Below are 21,034 nucleotides of genomic sequence, written 5' to 3'. Positions count from 1 at the left end.
GGTGGCGCTGTAAGTGTAACTCAATACCGATGCATAGATGTGTTCAGAAGGTGACCTTCATGAAGCGTCAGCAATTTGGTGCAAATCGGATGATGTATGCAGGAGTTATGAGGATTTCCTGTTTCACCAATAGGTGGCGCTATAAGTATGACGCAATACTGACACATAGATGTGTTCAGGACAGAACCGTCATGAAGCGTGAGATAAATCGGACAAATCGGATAATGTATGTAGGAGTTATGAGGACTTCCTGTTTCACCAATAGGTGGCGCTATAAGTATGATGCAATACTGACACATAGATATGTTCAGGACAGAACCGTCATGAAGCGTGAGATATATCGGACAAATTGGATAATGTATGTAGGAGTTATGAGGACTTCGTGTTTTATGGCGAAATGTTAAACTTTGGCGGGGCGCCACGGCAAGGGTGTTTGGTGAAAACTCAATTTTTTTGATAACTTTTGATCACAAAGGTCTTAAGATGAAGCTGACCCGATATGAAGTTGATCGGATGAAATCTGTAGGAGGAGTTCGTCGAAGTACGAGGCATGGAAATGGTCAAAACAAGGACAAAATTGCACATTAAGAGCAAAATGGCGGACTTCCTGTTGCATGTTGGGTATAGCTCCAAGAGACATTTAAGTGTGGCTCGATGAAATACATATGCCCACCGAATTTCGTTCGCCTACATCAAACTGAAAGGTGGGGCTCGCCATTTTAAACTTTCCAGGGGGCGCTCTTGAGCCGTTTTGCCACGCCCATTTCCGTCACCCATGAATTATCAAATTTTTCACCGGGACTGACGTATCTGCAAAGTTTCATCCGTTTTCATCGATGTTTAGGCCGCCAAAAAGGCATTTGTTTTGGAAGAAGGAGAATAATAATAACTAGGGCTGCGAGCAGCAGTGAGCGGGCCCTCGCACCCCACGCGTGTCGGGGTGCTGCGCCGTTAAAGGCTGTGCTATTTCGGTGTGCAGTACTGAGAGAAACTTCCTGTCACCAGTAGGTGGCGCTCTAGGCGTGACTCAATACCGAAGCATAGATGTGTTCAGGACGGTACCTTGATGAAGCGTGAGAAATGTTGAGTAAATCGGATAACGTATGTAGGAGTTATGAGGACTTCCTGTTTCACCAGTAGGTGGCGCTGTAAGTGTGACTCAATACCGACACATAGATGGGTTCAGAAGGCGACCTTCATGAAGCGTCAGCAATTTGGTGCGAATCGGATGATGTATGCAGGAGTTATGAGGACTTCCTGTTTCACCAATAGGTGGCGCTATATGTATGACGCAATACTGACACATAGATGTGTTCAGGACAGAACCGTCATGAAGCGTGAGATAAATAGGACAAATCGGATAATGTATGGAGGAGTTATGAGGACTTCCTGTTTCACCAATAGGTGGCGCTATAAGTATGATGCAATACTGACAGATAGATGTGTTCAGGACAGAACCGTCATGAAGCGTGAGATATATCGGACAAATCGGATAATGTATGGAGGAGTTATGAGGACGTACTGTTTCACCAATAGGTGGCGCTATAAGTATGACGCAATACTGACACATAGATGTGTTCACGACAGAACCGTCATGAAGCGTGAGATATATCGGACAAATTGGATAATGTATGGAGAAGTTATGAGGACATCGTGTTTTATGGCGAAATGTCAAACTTTGGCGGGGCGCCACGGCAAGGGTGTTTAGTGAAAACTCAATTTTCTTGATAACTTTTGATCACAAAGGGCTTAAGATGAAGCTGACCGAGTATGAAGTTGATCGGATGAAATCTGTAGGAGGAGTTCGTCGAAGTACGAGGCATGGAAATGGTCAAAACAAGGACAAATGGCACATTAAGAGCAAAATGGCGGACTTCCTGTTGCATGTTGGGTATAGCTCCAAGAGACATTTTAGTGTGGCTCGATGACATACATATGCCCACCGAATTTCGTTCGTCTACATCAAACTGAAAGGTGGGGCTCGCCGTTTTAAACTTTCCAGGGGGCGCTCTTGAGCCGTTTTGCCACGCCCATTTCTGTCACCCGTGAATTATCAAATTTTTCACCGGGACTGACGTATCTGCAAAGTATTATCCGTTTTCATCGATGTTTAGGCCGCCAAAAAGGCATTTGTTTTGGAAGAAGGAGAATAATAATAATAATCCTTCGAGTTTCAATAGGGCCTCGCACCGCCAGTGCTCGGGCCCTAATAATCCTTCGAGTTTCAATAGGGCCTCGCACAGCCAGTGATCGGGCCCTAATTATTTCCACCTGAAAAAAAACGTAAGGGGTATGTATGGCTTTTTTTTTTTCAGACCAAATTTATTTCTATCTACAATCTTCATGAACATTCACAGGTATGTAGTACAAGCCATTCTGATCAGAGATCTGCCACCCAGATGTGTCTAGTCCGGTCCTAGGCTGAGCAGTGACAAATCTAATTATTTCCACCTGAAAAAAAACGTAAGGGGTATGTATGGCTTTTTTTTTTCAGACCAAATTTATTTATATCTACAATCTTCATGAACATTCACAGGTATGTAGTACAAGCCATTCTGATCAGAGATCTGCCATCCATGGGTGTCTAGGCCAGTCCCAGGCCGAGCAGTGACAAATCTAATTATTTCCACCTGAAAAAAAACATAAGGGGTATGTATGGCATTTTTTTTTTCAGACCAAATTTATTTCTATCTGCAATCTTCCTGAACATTCACAGGTGTGTAGTACAAGCCTTTCTGATCAGGGATCTGCCACCCATGGGTGTCTAGTCCATTCCTAGGCCGAGCAGTGACAAATTTAATTATTTCCACCTGAAAAAAAATGTAAGGGGTATGTATGGCATTTTTTTTTTTCAGACCAAATTTATTTCTATCTACAATCTTCATGAACATTCACAGGTATGTAGTACAAGCCATTCTGATCAGAGATCTGCCACCCAGATGTGTCTAGTCCGGTCCTAGGCTGAGCAGTGACAAATCTAATTATTTCCACATGAAAAAAAACGTAAGGGGTATGTATGGCTTTTTTTTTTTCAGACCAAATTTATTTCTATCTACAATCTTCATGAACATTCACAGGTATGTAGTACGAGCCTTTCTGATCAGGGATCTGCCACCCATGGTTGTCTAGTCCATTCCTAGGCCGAGCAGTGACAAATTTAATTATTTCCACCTGAAAAAAAATGTAAGGGGTATGTATGGCTTTTTTTTTTTCAGACCAAATTTATTTCTATCTACAATCTTCATGAACATTCACAGGTATGTAGTATAAGCCATTCTGATGAGAGATCTGCCACCCAGGTGTGTCTAGTCCAGTCCTAGGCCGAGCAGTGACAAATCTAATTATTTCCACCTGAAAAAAAACGTAAGGGGTATGTATGGCTTTTTTTTTTTCAGACCAAATTTATTTCTATCTACAATCTTCTTGAACATTCACAGGTATGTAGTACAAGCCATTCTGATCAGAGATCTGCCACCCATGGTTGTCTAGTCCATTCCTAGGCCGAGCAGTGACAAATTTAATTATTTCCACCTGAAAAAAAATGTAAGGGGTATGTATGGCTTTTTTTTTTTCAGACCAAATTTATTTCTATCTACAATCTTCATGAACATTCACAGGTATGTAGTATAAGCCATTCTGATGAGAGATCTGCCACCCAGGTGTGTCTAGTCCAGTCCTAGGCCGAGCAGTGACAAATCTAATTATTTCCACCTGAAAAAAAACGTAAGGGGTATGTATGTTTTTTTTTTTTTCAGACCAAATTTATTTCTATCTACAATCTTCATGAACATTCACAGGTATGTAGTACAAGCCATTCTGATCAGAGATCTGCCACCCAGGTGTGTCTAGTCCAGTCCTAGGCCGAGCAGTGACAAATCTAATTATTTCCACCTGAAAAAAAACGTAAGGGGTATGTATGGCTTTTTTTTTTTCAGACCAAATTTATTTCTATCTACAATCTTCATGAACATTCACAGGTATGTAGTACAAGCCATTCTGATCAGAGATCTGCCACCCATGGGTGTCTAGTCCATTCCTAGGCCGAGCAGTGACAAATCTAATTATTTCCACCTGAAAAAAAACGTAAGGGGTATGTATGGCTTTTTTTTTTTCAGACCAAATTTATTTCTATCTACAATCTTCATGAACATTCACAGGTATGTAGTACGAGCCTTTCTGATCAGGGATCTGCCACCCATGGGTGTCTAGTCCATTCCTAGGCCGAGCAGTGACAAATTTAATTATTTCCACCTGAAAAAAAATGTAAGGGGTATGTATGGCTTTTTTTTTTTCAGACTAAATTTATTTCTATCTACAATCTTCATGAACATTCACAGGTATGTAGTATAAGCCATTCTGATCAGAGATCTGCCACCCAGGTGTGTCTAGTCCAGTCCTAGGCCGAGCAGTGACAAATCTAATTATTTCCACCTGAAAAAAAACGTAAGGGGTATGTATGGCTTTTTTTTTTCAGACCAAATTTATTTCTATCTACAATCTTCATGAACATTCACAGGTATGTAGTACAAGCCATTCTGATCAGAGATCTGCCACCCAGGTGTGTCTAGTCCAGTCCTAGGCCGAGCAGTGACAAATCTAATTATTTCCACCTGAAAAAAAACGTAAGGGGTATGTATGGCTTTTTTTTTTTCAGACCAAATTTATTTCTATCTACAATCTTCATGAACATTCACAGGTATGTAGTACAAGCCATTCTGATCAGAGATCTGCCACCCATGGGTGTCTAGTCCATTCCTAGGCCGAGCAGTGACAAATCTAATTATTTCCACCTGAAAAAAAACGTAAGGGGTATGTATGGCTTTTTTTTTTTCAGACCAAATTTATTTCTATCTACAATCTTCATGAACATTCACAGGTATGTAGTACAAGCCATTCTGATCAGAGATCTGCCACCCAGATGTGTCTAGTCCGGTCCTAGGCTGAGCAGTGACAAATCTAATTATTTCCACCTGAAAAAAAACGTAAGGGGTATGTATGGCTTTTTTTTTTCAGACCAAATTTATTTATATCTACAATCTTCATGAACATTCACAGGTATGTAGTACAAGCCATTCTGATCAGAGATCTGCCATCCATGGGTGTCTAGGCCAGTCCCAGGCCGAGCAGTGACAAATCTAATTATTTCCACCTGAAAAAAAACATAAGGGGTATGTATGGCATTTTTTTTTTCAGACCAAATTTATTTCTATCTGCAATCTTCCTGAACATTCACAGGTGTGTAGTACAAGCCTTTCTGATCAGGGATCTGCCACCCATGGGTGTCTAGTCCATTCCTAGGCCGAGCAGTGACAAATTTAATTATTTCCACCTGAAAAAAAACGTAAGGGGTATGTATGGCATTTTTTTTTTCAGACCAAATTTATTTCTATCTACAATCTTCATGAACATTCACAGGTATGTAGTACAAGCCATTCTGATCAGAGATCTGCCACCCAGATGTGTCTAGTCCGGTCCTAGGCTGAGCAGTGACAAATCTAATTATTTCCACCTGAAAAAAAACGTAAGGGGTATGTATGGCTTTTTTTTTTTCAGACCAAATTTATTTCTATCTACAATCTTCATGAACATTCACAGGTATGTAGTACGAGCCTTTCTGATCAGGGATCTGCCACCCATGGTTGTCTAGTCCATTCCTAGGCCGAGCAGTGACAAATTTAATTATTTCCACCTGAAAAAAAATGTAAGGGGTATGTATGGCTTTTTTTTTTTCAGACCAAATTTATTTCTATCTACAATCTTCATGAACATTCACAGGTATGTAGTATAAGCCATTCTGATGAGAGATCTGCCACCCAGGTGTGTCTAGTCCAGTCCTAGGCCGAGCAGTGACAAATCTAATTATTTCCACCTGAAAAAAAACGTAAGGGGTATGTATGGCTTTTTTTTTTTCAGACCAAATTTATTTCTATCTACAATCTTCATGAACATTCACAGGTATGTAGTACAAGCCATTCTGATCAGAGATCTGCCACCCAGGTGTGTCTAGTCCAGTCCTAGGCCGAGCAGTGACAAATCTAATTATTTCCACCTGAAAAAAAACGTAAGGGGTATGTATGGCTTTTTTTTTTTCAGACCAAATTTATTTCTATCTACAATCTTCATGAACATTCACAGGTATGTAGTACAAGCCATTCTGATCAGAGATCTGCCACCCAGGTGTGTCTAGTCCAGTCCTAGGCCGAGCAGTGACAAATCTAATTATTTCCACCTGAAAAAAAACGTAAGGGGTATGTATGGCTTTTTTTTTTTCAGACCAAATTTATTTCTATCTACAATCTTCATGAACATTCACAGGTATGTAGTACAAGCCATTCTGATCAGAGATCTGCCACCCAGATGTGTCTAGTCCAGTCCTAGGCCGAGCAGTGACAAATTTAATTATTTCCACCTGAAAAAAAACGTAAGGGGTATGTATGGCTTTTTTTTTTTCAGACCAAATTTATTTCTATCTACAATCTTCATGAACATTCACAGGTATGTAGTACAAGCCATTCTGATCAGAGATCTGCCACCCAGATGTGTCTAGTCCGGTCCTAGGCTGAGCAGTGACAAATCTAATTATTTCCACCTGAAAAAAAACGTAAGGGGTATGTATGGCTTTTTTTTTTCAGACCAAATTTATTTATATCTACAATCTTCATGAACATTCACAGGTATGTAGTACAAGCCATTCTGATCAGAGATCTGCCATCCATGGGTGTCTAGGCCAGTCCCAGGCCGAGCAGTGACAAATCTAATTATTTCCACCTGAAAAAAAACATAAGGGGTATGTATGGCATTTTTTTTTTCAGACCAAATTTATTTCTATCTGCAATCTTCCTGAACATTCACAGGTGTGTAGTACAAGCCTTTCTGATCAGGGATCTGCCACCCATGGGTGTCTAGTCCATTCCTAGGCCGAGCAGTGACAAATTTAATTATTTCCACCTGAAAAAAAACGTAAGGGGTATGTATGGCATTTTTTTTTTCAGACCAAATTTATTTCTATCTACAATCTTCATGAACATTCACAGGTATGTAGTACAAGCCATTCTGATCAGAGATCTGCCACCCAGATGTGTCTAGTCCGGTCCTAGGCTGAGCAGTGACAAATCTAATTATTTCCACCTGAAAAAAAACGTAAGGGGTATGTATGGCTTTTTTTTTTTCAGACCAAATTTATTTCTATCTACAATCTTCATGAACATTCACAGGTATGTAGTACGAGCCTTTCTGATCAGGGATCTGCCACCCATGGTTGTCTAGTCCATTCCTAGGCCGAGCAGTGACAAATTTAATTATTTCCACCTGAAAAAAAATGTAAGGGGTATGTATGGCTTTTTTTTTTTCAGACCAAATTTATTTCTATCTACAATCTTCATGAACATTCACAGGTATGTAGTATAAGCCATTCTGATGAGAGATCTGCCACCCAGGTGTGTCTAGTCCAGTCCTAGGCCGAGCAGTGACAAATCTAATTATTTCCACCTGAAAAAAAACGTAAGGGGTATGTATGGCTTTTTTTTTTTCAGACCAAATTTATTTCTATCTACAATCTTCATGAACATTCACAGGTATGTAGTACAAGCCATTCTGATCAGAGATCTGCCACCCAGGTGTGTCTAGTCCAGTCCTAGGCCGAGCAGTGACAAATCTAATTATTTCCACCTGAAAAAAAACGTAAGGGGTATGTATGGCTTTTTTTTTTTCAGACCAAATTTATTTCTATCTACAATCTTCATGAACATTCACAGGTATGTAGTACAAGCCATTCTGATCAGAGATCTGCCACCCAGGTGTGTCTAGTCCAGTCCTAGGCCGAGCAGTGACAAATCTAATTATTTCCACCTGAAAAAAAACGTAAGGGGTATGTATGGCTTTTTTTTTTTCAGACCAAATTTATTTCTATCTACAATCTTCATGAACATTCACAGGTATGTAGTACAAGCCATTCTGATCAGAGATCTGCCACCCAGATGTGTCTAGTCCAGTCCTAGGCCGAGCAGTGACAAATTTAATTATTTCCACCTGAAAAAAAACGTAAGGGGTATGTATGGCTTTTTTTTTTTCGGACCAAATTTATTTCTATCTACAATCTTCATGAACATTCACAGGTATGTAGTACAAGCCATTCTGATCAGAGATCTGCCACCCAGATGTGTCTAGTCCAGTCCTAGGCCGAGCAGTGACAAATCTAATTATTTCCACCTGAAAAAAAACGTAAGGGGTATGTATGGCATTTTTTTTTTCAGACCAAATTTATTTCTATCTACAATCTTCATGAACATTCACAGGTATGTAGTACAAGCCATTCTGATCAGAGATCTGCCACCCATGGGTGTCTAGTCCATTCCTAGGCCGAGCAGTGACAAATTTAATTATTTCCACCTGAAAAAAAACGTAAGGGGTATGTATGGCATTTTTTTTTTCAGACCAAATTTATTTCTATCTACAATCTTCATGAACATTCACAGGTATGTAGTACAAGCCATTCTGATCAGAGATCTGCCACCCAGATGTGTCTATTCCGGTCCTAGGCCGAGCAGTGACAAATCTAATTATTTCCAGCTGAAAAAAAACATAAGGGGTATGTATGGCATTTTTTTTTTCAGACCAAATTTATTTCTATCTACAATCTTCATGAACATTCACAGGTATGTAGTACAAGCCATTCTGATCAGAGATCTGCCACCCAGGTGTGTCTAGTCCAGTCCTAGGCCGAGCAGTGACAAATCTAATTATTTCCACCTGAAAAAAAACGTAAGGGGTATGTATGGCTTTTTTTTTTTCAGACCAAATTTATTTCTATCTACAATCTTCATGAACATTCACAGGTATGTAGTACAAGCCATTCTGATCAGAGATCTGCCACCCATGGGTGTCTAGTCCATTCCTAGGCCGAGCAGTGACAAATCTAATTATTTCCACCTGAAAAAAAACGTAAGGGGTATGTATGGCTTTTTTTTTTTCAGACCAAATTTATTTCTATCTACAATCTTCATGAACATTCACAGGTATGTAGTACAAGCCATTCTGATCAGAGATCTGCCACCCAGATGTGTCTAGTCCGGTCCTAGGCTGAGCAGTGACAAATCTAATTATTTCCACCTGAAAAAAAACGTAAGGGGTATGTATGGCTTTTTTTTTTCAGACCAAATTTATTTATATCTACAATCTTCATGAACATTCACAGGTATGTAGTACAAGCCATTCTGATCAGAGATCTGCCATCCATGGGTGTCTAGGCCAGTCCCAGGCCGAGCAGTGACAAATCTAATTATTTCCACCTGAAAAAAAACATAAGGGGTATGTATGGCATTTTTTTTTTCAGACCAAATTTATTTCTATCTGCAATCTTCCTGAACATTCACAGGTGTGTAGTACAAGCCTTTCTGATCAGGGATCTGCCACCCATGGGTGTCTAGTCCATTCCTAGGCCGAGCAGTGACAAATTTAATTATTTCCACCTGAAAAAAAACGTAAGGGGTATGTATGGCATTTTTTTTTTCAGACCAAATTTATTTCTATCTACAATCTTCATGAACATTCACAGGTATGTAGTACAAGCCATTCTGATCAGAGATCTGCCACCCAGATGTGTCTAGTCCGGTCCTAGGCTGAGCAGTGACAAATCTAATTATTTCCACCTGAAAAAAAACGTAAGGGGTATGTATGGCTTTTTTTTTTTCAGACCAAATTTATTTCTATCTACAATCTTCATGAACATTCACAGGTATGTAGTACGAGCCTTTCTGATCAGGGATCTGCCACCCATGGTTGTCTAGTCCATTCCTAGGCCGAGCAGTGACAAATTTAATTATTTCCACCTGAAAAAAAATGTAAGGGGTATGTATGGCTTTTTTTTTTTCAGACCAAATTTATTTCTATCTACAATCTTCATGAACATTCACAGGTATGTAGTATAAGCCATTCTGATGAGAGATCTGCCACCCAGGTGTGTCTAGTCCAGTCCTAGGCCGAGCAGTGACAAATCTAATTATTTCCACCTGAAAAAAAACGTAAGGGGTATGTATGGCTTTTTTTTTTTCAGACCAAATTTATTTCTATCTACAATCTTCATGAACATTCACAGGTATGTAGTACAAGCCATTCTGATCAGAGATCTGCCACCCAGGTGTGTCTAGTCCAGTCCTAGGCCGAGCAGTGACAAATCTAATTATTTCCACCTGAAAAAAAACGTAAGGGGTATGTATGGCTTTTTTTTTTTCAGACCAAATTTATTTCTATCTACAATCTTCATGAACATTCACAGGTATGTAGTACAAGCCATTCTGATCAGAGATCTGCCACCCAGGTGTGTCTAGTCCAGTCCTAGGCCGAGCAGTGACAAATCTAATTATTTCCACCTGAAAAAAAATGTAAGGGGTATGTATGGCTTTTTTTTTTTCAGACCAAATTTATTTCTATCTACAATCTTCATGAACATTCACAGGTATGTAGTACAAGCCATTCTGATCAGAGATCTGCCACCCAGATGTGTCTAGTCCAGTCCTAGGCCGAGCAGTGACAAATTTAATTATTTCCACCTGAAAAAAAACGTAAGGGGTATGTATGGCTTTTTTTTTTTCGGACCAAATTTATTTCTATCTACAATCTTCATGAACATTCACAGGTATGTAGTACAAGCCATTCTGATCAGAGATCTGCCACCCAGATGTGTCTAGTCCAGTCCTAGGCCGAGCAGTGACAAATCTAATTATTTCCACCTGAAAAAAAACGTAAGGGGTATGTATGGCATTTTTTTTTTCAGACCAAATTTATTTCTATCTACAATCTTCATGAACATTCACAGGTATGTAGTACAAGCCATTCTGATCAGAGATCTGCCACCCATGGGTGTCTAGTCCATTCCTAGGCCGAGCAGTGACAAATTTAATTATTTCCACCTGAAAAAAAACGTAAGGGGTATGTATGGCATTTTTTTTTTCAGACCAAATTTATTTCTATCTACAATCTTCATGAACATTCACAGGTATGTAGTACAAGCCATTCTGATCAGAGATCTGCCACCCAGATGTGTCTATTCCGGTCCTAGGCCGAGCAGTGACAAATCTAATTATTTCCAGCTGAAAAAAAACATAAGGGGTATGTATGGCATTTTTTTTTTCAGACCAAATTTATTTCTATCTACAATCTTCATGAACATTCACAGGTATGTAGTACAAGCCATTCTGATCAGAGATCTGCCACCCAGATGTGTCTAGTCCAGTCCTAGGCCGAGCAGTGACAAATCTAATTATTTCCACCTGAAAAAAAACGTAAGGGGTATGTATGGCTTTTTTTTTTTCAGACCAAATTTATTTCTATCTGCAATCTTCCTGAACATTCACAGGTGTGTAGTACAAGCCTTTCTGATCAGGGATCTGCCACCCATGGGTGTCTAGTCCATTCCTAGGCCGAGCAGTGACAAATTTAATTATTTCCACCTGAAAAAAAATGTAAGGGGTATGTATGGCATTTTTTTTTTCAGACCAAATTTATTTCTATCTACAATCTTCATGAACATTCACAGGTATGTAGTATAAGCCATTCTGATGAGAGATCTGCCACCCAGGTGTGTCTAGTCCAGTCCTAGGCTGAGCAGTGACAAATCTAATTATTTCCACCTGAAAAAAAACGTAAGGGGTATGTATGGCTTTTTTTTTTTCAGACCAAATTTATTTCTATCTACAATCTTCATGAACATTCACAGGTATGTAGTACAAGCCATTCTGATCAGAGATCTGCCACCCAGGTGTGTCTAGTCCAGTCCTAGGCCGAGCAGTGACAAATCTAATTATTTCCACCTGAAAAAAAACGTTAGGGGTATGTATGGCTTTTTTTTTTTCAGACCAAATTTATTTCTATCTACAATCTTCATGAACATTCACAGGTATGTAGTACAAGCCATTCTGATCAGAGATCTGCCACCCATGGGTGTCTAGTCCATTCCTAGGCCGAGCAGTGACAAATCTAATTATTTCCACCTGAAAAAAAACGTAAGGGGTATGTATGGCTTTTTTTTTTTCAGACCAAATTTATTTCTATCTACAATCTTCATGAACATTCACAGGTATGTAGTACGAGCCTTTCTGATCAAAGATCTGCCACCCATGGGTGTCTAGTCCATTCCTAGGCCGAGCAGTGACAAATTTAATTATTTCCACCTGAAAAAAAACGTAAGGGGTATGTATGGCTTTTTTTTTTTCAGACCAAATTTATTTCTATCTACAATCTTCATGAACATTCACAGGTATGTAGTACGAGCCTTTCTGATCAAAGATCTGCCACCCATGGGTGTCTAGTCCATTCCTAGGCTGAGCAGTGACAAATTTAATTATTTCCACCTGAAAAAAAATGTAAGGGGTATGTATGGCTTTTTTTTTTTCAGACCAAATTTATTTCTATCTACAATCTTCATGAACATTCACAGGTATGTAGTACAAGCCATTCTGATCAGAGATCTGCCACCCAGATGTGTCTAGTCCGGTCCTAGGCTGAGCAGTGACAAATCTAATTATTTCCACCTGAAAAAAAACGTAAGGGGTATGTATGGCTTTTTTTTTTCAGACCAAATTTATTTATATCTACAATCTTCATGAACATTCACAGGTATGTAGTACAAGCCATTCTGATCAGAGATCTGCCATCCATGGGTGTCTAGGCCAGTCCCAGGCCGAGCAGTGACAAATCTAATTATTTCCACCTGAAAAAAAACATAAGGGGTATGTATGGCTTTTTTTTTTTCAGACCAAATTTATTTCTATCTGCAATCTTCCTGAACATTCACAGGTGTGTAGTACAAGCCTTTCTGATCAGGGATCTGCCACCCATGGGTGTCTAGTCCATTCCTAGGCCGAGCAGTGACAAATTTAATTATTTCCACCTGAAAAAAAATGTAAGGGGTATGTATGGCATTTTTTTTTTCAGACGAAAATTATTTCTATCTACAATCTTCATGAACATTCACAGGTATGTAGTACAAGCCATTCTGATCAGAGATCTGCCACCCAGATGTGTCTAGTCCAGTCCTAGGCCGAGCAGTGACAAATCTAATTATTTCCACCTGAAAAAAAACGTAAGGGGTATGTATGGCATTTTTTTTTTCAGACCAAATTTATTTCTATCTACAATCTTCATGAACATTCACAGGTATGTAGTACAAGCCATTCTGATCAGAGATCTGCCACCCATGGGTGTCTAGTCCATTCCTAGGCCGAGCAGTGACAAATTTAATTATTTCCACCTGAAAAAAAACGTAAGGGGTATGTATGGCATTTTTTTTTTCAGACCAAATTTATTTCTATCTACAATCTTCATGAACATTCACAGGTATGTAGTACAAGCCATTCTGATCAGAGATCTGCCACCCAGATGTGTCTATTCCGGTCCTAGGCCGAGCAGTGACAAATCTAATTATTTCCAGCTGAAAAAAAACATAAGGGGTATGTATGGCATTTTTTTTTTCAGACCAAATTTATTTCTATCTACAATCTTCATGAACATTCACAGGTATGTAGTACAAGCCATTCTGATCAGAGATCTGCCACCCAGATGTGTCTAGTCCAGTCCTAGGCCGAGCAGTGACAAATCTAATTATTTCCACCTGAAAAAAAACGTAAGGGGTATGTATGGCTTTTTTTTTTTCAGACCAAATTTATTTCTATCTGCAATCTTCCTGAACATTCACAGGTGTGTAGTACAAGCCTTTCTGATCAGGGATCTGCCACCCATGGGTGTCTAGTCCATTCCTAGGCCGAGCAGTGACAAATTTAATTATTTCCACCTGAAAAAAAATGTAAGGGGTATGTATGGCATTTTTTTTTTCAGACCAAATTTATTTCTATCTACAATCTTCATGAACATTCACAGGTATGTAGTATAAGCCATTCTGATGAGAGATCTGCCACCCAGGTGTGTCTAGTCCAGTCCTAGGCTGAGCAGTGACAAATCTAATTATTTCCACCTGAAAAAAAACGTAAGGGGTATGTATGGCTTTTTTTTTTTCAGACCAAATTTATTTCTATCTACAATCTTCATGAACATTCACAGGTATGTAGTACAAGCCATTCTGATCAGAGATCTGCCACCCAGGTGTGTCTAGTCCAGTCCTAGGCCGAGCAGTGACAAATCTAATTATTTCCACCTGAAAAAAAACGTTAGGGGTATGTATGGCTTTTTTTTTTTCAGACCAAATTTATTTCTATCTACAATCTTCATGAACATTCACAGGTATGTAGTACAAGCCATTCTGATCAGAGATCTGCCACCCATGGGTGTCTAGTCCATTCCTAGGCCGAGCAGTGACAAATCTAATTATTTCCACCTGAAAAAAAACGTAAGGGGTATGTATGGCTTTTTTTTTTTCAGACCAAATTTATTTCTATCTACAATCTTCATGAACATTCACAGGTATGTAGTACGAGCCTTTCTGATCAAAGATCTGCCACCCATGGGTGTCTAGTCCATTCCTAGGCCGAGCAGTGACAAATTTAATTATTTCCACCTGAAAAAAAACGTAAGGGGTATGTATGGCTTTTTTTTTTTCAGACCAAATTTATTTCTATCTACAATCTTCATGAACATTCACAGGTATGTAGTACGAGCCTTTCTGATCAAAGATCTGCCACCCATGGGTGTCTAGTCCATTCCTAGGCTGAGCAGTGACAAATTTAATTATTTCCACCTGAAAAAAAATGTAAGGGGTATGTATGGCTTTTTTTTTTTCAGACCAAATTTATTTCTATCTACAATCTTCATGAACATTCACAGGTATGTAGTACAAGCCATTCTGATCAGAGATCTGCCACCCAGATGTGTCTAGTCCGGTCCTAGGCTGAGCAGTGACAAATCTAATTATTTCCACCTGAAAAAAAACGTAAGGGGTATGTATGGCTTTTTTTTTTCAGACCAAATTTATTTATATCTACAATCTTCATGAACATTCACAGGTATGTAGTACAAGCCATTCTGATCAGAGATCTGCCATCCATGGGTGTCTAGGCCAGTCCCAGGCCGAGCAGTGACAAATCTAATTATTTCCACCTGAAAAAAAACATAAGGGGTATGTATGGCTTTTTTTTTTTCAGACCAAATTTATTTCTATCTGCAATCTTCCTGAACATTCACAGGTGTGTAGTACAAGCCTTTCTGATCAGGGATCTGCCACCCATGGGTGTCTAGTCCATTCCTAGGCCGAGCAGTGACAAATTTAATTATTTCCACCTGAAAAAAAATGTAAGGGGTATGTATGGCATTTTTTTTTTCAGACGAAAATTATTTCTATCTACAATCTTCATGAACATTCACAGGTATGTAGTACAAGCCATTCTGATCAGAGATCTGCCACCCAGATGTGTCTAGTCCGGTCCTAGGCTGAGCAGTGACAAATCTAATTATTTCCGCCTGAAAAAAAACGTAAGGGGTATTTTATGTATGGCTTTTTTTTTTTCAGACCAAATTTATTTCTATCTACAATCTTCATGAACATTCACAGGTATGTAGTACAAGCCTTTCTGATCAGGGATCTGCCACCCATGGGTGTCTAGTCCATTCCTAGGCCGAGCAGTGACAAATTTAATTATTTCCACCTGAAAAAAAATGTAAGGGGTATGTATGGCATTTTTTTTTTCAGACGAAAATTATTTCTATCTACAATCTTCATGAACATTCACAGGTATGTAGTACAAGCCATTCTGATCAGAGATCTGCCACCCAGATGTGTCTAGTCCAGTCCTAGGCCGAGCAGTGACAAATCTAATTATTTCCACCAGAAAAAAATGTAAGGGGTATGTATGGCATTTTTTTTTTCAGACCAAATTTATTTCTATCTACAATCTTCATGAACATTCACAGGTATGTAGTACAAGCCATTCTGATCAGAGATCTGCCACCCATGGGTGTCTAGTCCATTCCTAGGCCGAGCAGTGACAAATTTAATTATTTCCACCTGAAAAAAAACGTAAGGGGTATGTATGGCATTTTTTTTTTCAGACCAAATTTATTTCTATCTACAATCTTCATGAACATTCACAGGTATGTAGTACAAGCCATTCTGATCAGAGATCTGCCACCCAGATGTGTCTATTCCGGTCCTAGGCCGAGCAGTGACAAATCTATTTATTTCCAGCTGAAAAAAAACATAAGGGGTATGTATGGCATTTTTTTTTTCAGACCAAATTTATTTCTATCTACAATCTTCATGAACATTCACAGGTATGTAGTACAAGCCATTCTGATCAGAGATCTGCCACCCAGATGTGTCTAGTCCAGTCCTAGGCCGAGCAGTGACAAATCTAATTATTTCCACCTGAAAAAAAACGTAAGGGGTATGTATGGCTTTTTTTTTTTCAGACCAAATTTATTTCTATCTGCAATCTTCCTGAACATTCACAGGTGTGTAGTACAAGCCTTTCTGATCAGGGATCTGCCACCCATGGGTGTCTAGTCCATTCCTAGGCCGAGCAGTGACAAATTTAATTATTTCCACCTGAAAAAAAATGTAAGGGGTATGTATGGCATTTTTTTTTTCAGACCAAATTTATTTCTATCTACAATCTTCATGAACATTCACAGGTATGTAGTATAAGCCATTCTGATGAGAGATCTGCCACCCAGGTGTGTCTAGTCCAGTCCTAGGCTGAGCAGTGACAAATCTAATTATTTCCACCTGAAAAAAAACGTAAGGGGTATGTATGGCTTTTTTTTTTTCAGACCAAATTTATTTCTATCTACAATCTTCATGAACATTCACAGGTATGTAGTACAAGCCATTCTGATCAGAGATCTGCCACCCAGGTGTGTCTAGTCCAGTCCTAGGCCGAGCAGTGACAAATCTAATTATTTCCACCTGAAAAAAAACGTTAGGGGTATGTATGGCTTTTTTTTTTTCAGACCAAATTTATTTCTATCTACAATCTTCATGAACATTCACAGGTATGTAGTACAAGCCATTCTGATCAGAGATCTGCCACCCATGGGTGTCTAGTCCATTCCTAGGCCGAGCAGTGACAAATCTAATTATTTCCACCTGAAAAAAAACGTAAGGGGTATGTATGGCTTTTTTTTTTTCAGACCAAATTTATTTCTATCTACAATCTTCATGAACATTCACAGGTATGTAGTACGAGCCTTTCTGATCAAAGATCTGCCACCCATGGGTGTCTAGTCCATTCCTAGGCCGAGCAGTGACAAATTTAATTATTTCCACCTGAAAAAAAACGTAAGGGGTATGTATGGCTTTTTTTTTTTCAGACCAAATTTATTTCTATCTACAATCTTCATGAACATTCACAGGTATGTAGTACGAGCCTTTCTGATCAAAGATCTGCCACCCATGGGTGTCTAGTCCATTCCTAGGCTGAGCAGTGACAAATTTAATTATTTCCACCTGAAAAAAAATGTAAGGGGTATGTATGGCTTTTTTTTTTTCAGACCAAATTTATTTCTATCTACAATCTTCATGAACATTCACAGGTATGTAGTACAAGCCATTCTGATCAGAGATCTGCCACCCAGATGTGTCTAGTCCGGTCCTAGGCTGAGCAGTGACAAATCTAATTATTTCCACCTGAAAAAAAACGTAAGGGGTATGTATGGCTTTTTTTTTTCAGACCAAATTTATTTATATCTACAATCTTCATGAACATTCACAGGTATGTAGTACAAGCCATTCTGATCAGAGATCTGCCATCCATGGGTGTCTAGGCCAGTCCCAGGCCGAGCAGTGACAAATCTAATTATTTCCACCTGAAAAAAAACATAAGGGGTATGTATGGCTTTTTTTTTTTCAGACCAAATTTATTTCTATCTGCAATCTTCCTGAACATTCACAGGTGTGTAGTACAAGCCTTTCTGATCAGGGATCTGCCACCCATGGGTGTCTAGTCCATTCCTAGGCCGAGCAGTGACAAATTTAATTATTTCCACCTGAAAAAAAATGTAAGGGGTATGTATGGCATTTTTTTTTTCAGACGAAAATTATTTCTATCTACAATCTTCATGAACATTCACAGGTATGTAGTACAAGCCATTCTGATCAGAGATCTGCCACCCAGATGTGTCTAGTCCGGTCCTAGGCTGAGCAGTGACAAATCTAATTATTTCCACCTGAAAAAAAACGTAAGGGGTATTTTATGTATGGCTTTTTTTTTTTCAGACCAAATTTATTTCTATCTACAATCTTCATGAACATTCACAGGTATGTAGTACAAGCCTTTCTGATCAGGGATCTGCCACCCATGGGTGTCTAGTCCATTCCTAGGCCGAGCAGTGACAAATTTAATTATTTCCACCTGAAAAAAAATGTAAGGGGTATGTATGGCTTTTTTCTTTTTCAGACCAAATTTATTTCTATCTACAATCTTCATGAACATTCACAGGTATGTAGTATAAGCCATTCTGATCAGAGATCTGCCACCCAGGTGTGTCTAGTCCAGTCCTAGGCCGAGCAGTGACAAATCTAATTATTTCCACCTGAAAAAAAACGTAAGGGGTATGTATGGCTTTTTTTTTTTCAGACCAAATTTATTTCTATCTACAATCTTCATGAACATTCACATGTATGTAGTACAAGCCATTCTGATCAGAGATCTGCCACCCATGGGTGTCTAGTCCATTCCTAGGCCGAGCAGTGACAAATTTAATTATTTCCACCTGAAAAAAAACGTAAGGGGTATGTATGGCTTTTTTTTTTTCAGACCAAATTTATTTTTATCTACAATCTTCGTGAACATTCACAGGTATGTAGTACAAGCCATTCTGATCAGAGATCTGCCACCCAGATGTGTCTAGTCCAGTCCTAGGCCGAGCAGTGACAAATTTAATTATTTCCACCTGAAAAAAAACGTAAGGGGTATGTATGGCTTTTTTTTTTTCGGACCAAATTTATTTCTATCTACAATCTTCATGAACATTCACAGGTATGTAGTACAAGCCATTCTGATCAGAGATCTGCCACCCAGATGTGTCTAGTCCAGTCCTAGGCCGAGCAGTGACAAATCTAATTATTTCCACCTGAAAAAAAACGTAAGGGGTATGTATGGCATTTTTTTTTTCAGACCAAATTTATTTCTATCTACAATCTTCATGAACATTCACAGGTATGTAGTACAAGCCATTCTGATCAGAGATCTGCCACCCATGGGTGTCTAGTCCATTCCTAGGCCGAGCAGTGACAAATTTAATTATTTCCACCTGAAAAAAAACGTAAGGGGTATGTATGGCATTTTTTTTTTCAGACCAAATTTATTTCTATCTACAATCTTCATGAACATTCACAGGTATGTAGTACAAGCCATTCTGATCAGAGATCTGCCACCCAGATGTGTCTATTCCGGTCCTAGGCCGAGCAGTGACAAATCTAATTATTTCCAGCTGAAAAAAAACATAAGGGGTATGTATGGCATTTTTTTTTTCAGACCAAATTTATTTCTATCTACAATCTTCATGAACATTCACAGGTATGTAGTACAAGCCATTCTGATCAGAGATCTGCCACCCAGATGTGTCTAGTCCAGTCCTAGGCCGAGCAGTGACAAATCTAATTATTTCCACCTGAAAAAAAACGTAAGGGGTATGTATGGCTTTTTTTTTTCAGAACAAATTTATTTCTATCTACAATCTTCATGAACATTCACAGGTATGTAGTACAAGCCATTCTGATCAGAGATCTGCCACCCATGGGTGTCTAGTCCATTCCTAGGCCGAGCAGTGACAAATTTAATTATTTCCACCTGAAAAAAAATGTAAGGGGTATGTATGGCTTTTTTTTTTTTCAGACCAAATTTATTTCTATCTACAATCTTCATGAACATTCACAGGTATGTAGTATAAGCCATTCTGATCAGAGATCTGCCACCCATGGGTGTCTAGTCCATTCCTAGGCCGAGCAGTGACAAATTTAATTATTTCCACCTGAAAAAAAACGTAAGGGGTATTGTAGCGATCCCGAATGTAATTCACAAAGATGGACTGTCTCAGAACAGAGGCGTTAGGGTCAGCAATGATAGACAGGAAACGGAGGAGCCAAGGTCAGGGTCCAGCTGGACTTCACACAGGAGGGGGAGGGGTGGTTATCAGCCTAGACCCAGGGAACAAGGACGAGAGTATGGGAGAGATTGGAGTAGGGAGGGAGGGCAATCAACTAGATCAATGGTTGATATGCTGAGACATAGCGGATACGAAGTGACCCCCCCACATACCAGAGGAAGATGGCAATAAAACGAATGAAAGGATCCCTTTTTTTAGCTAAGTCTCCCTATCAGCCTCTAAGCCTGGGAAGGTGAGAAACAGCCCCGGTGACCCCCTTAATAGGATAGGTCTGGCGTTTATCAGAAGCGGACAAAGAAGCTGTTTGGAGGGAACTAACTGTCCCTAAATGTGTAATCATGAAAGTAACCATATAATCCATTAGTAAAAATACAGTTGAATATCATTTATTGGAAGTATAGATGCTTAAGACAAAACTGACTATTAATCAACATGTGTTAGTAGAAAATCAATTATGTTACTTTGTAGAAATATATGACAGCATGTAATAGATAGGAAATGTATTCATGTATTAACTGTCTGGATATATAAGTTATGCTTAAAACCAGAGTTTAATAAGTTGTTAGTTAGACAATTCAATCTAAAGAATGGTAACTTGTATTTTTCCATGTTGTGGGTGTGAGAGATAAGATGAATGCAGGAGGTATTAACCAATCAGGAGGGAGGAGTGACGAAAGGAAAGTGAGAGCTAAACATGGGATTAAAAGGAAGGAACAGGGTGGAAAGAAGACACTTTTTTCCTTTCCATCGGAAGAGGAGTGGAAGAAGTCAGAAGCTGAGAACCTGGGATTTGCTTTTCTTTCATGAACTTTTTCTTGTAACTTGCATTTTTTCCATGTAAACTGGATTATTTGTATAACCTCACAAAGTTTTATAAAGATTCTTACTTCAACACCAGATCATTTCTTCTTGCTTTTATTGATTTGGTGAGTATCTAAATGTTTTGGTTGAGTAAGTTAATCATTGATTGAAATGTAAATAACAG

The sequence above is a fragment of the Borostomias antarcticus genome (assembly GCF_949987555.1).
Source record: "Borostomias antarcticus genome assembly, chromosome: 26".
NCBI lineage: Eukaryota > Metazoa > Chordata > Actinopteri > Stomiiformes > Stomiidae > Borostomias > Borostomias antarcticus.
Note: the sequence above shows the minus strand (reverse complement) of the source record.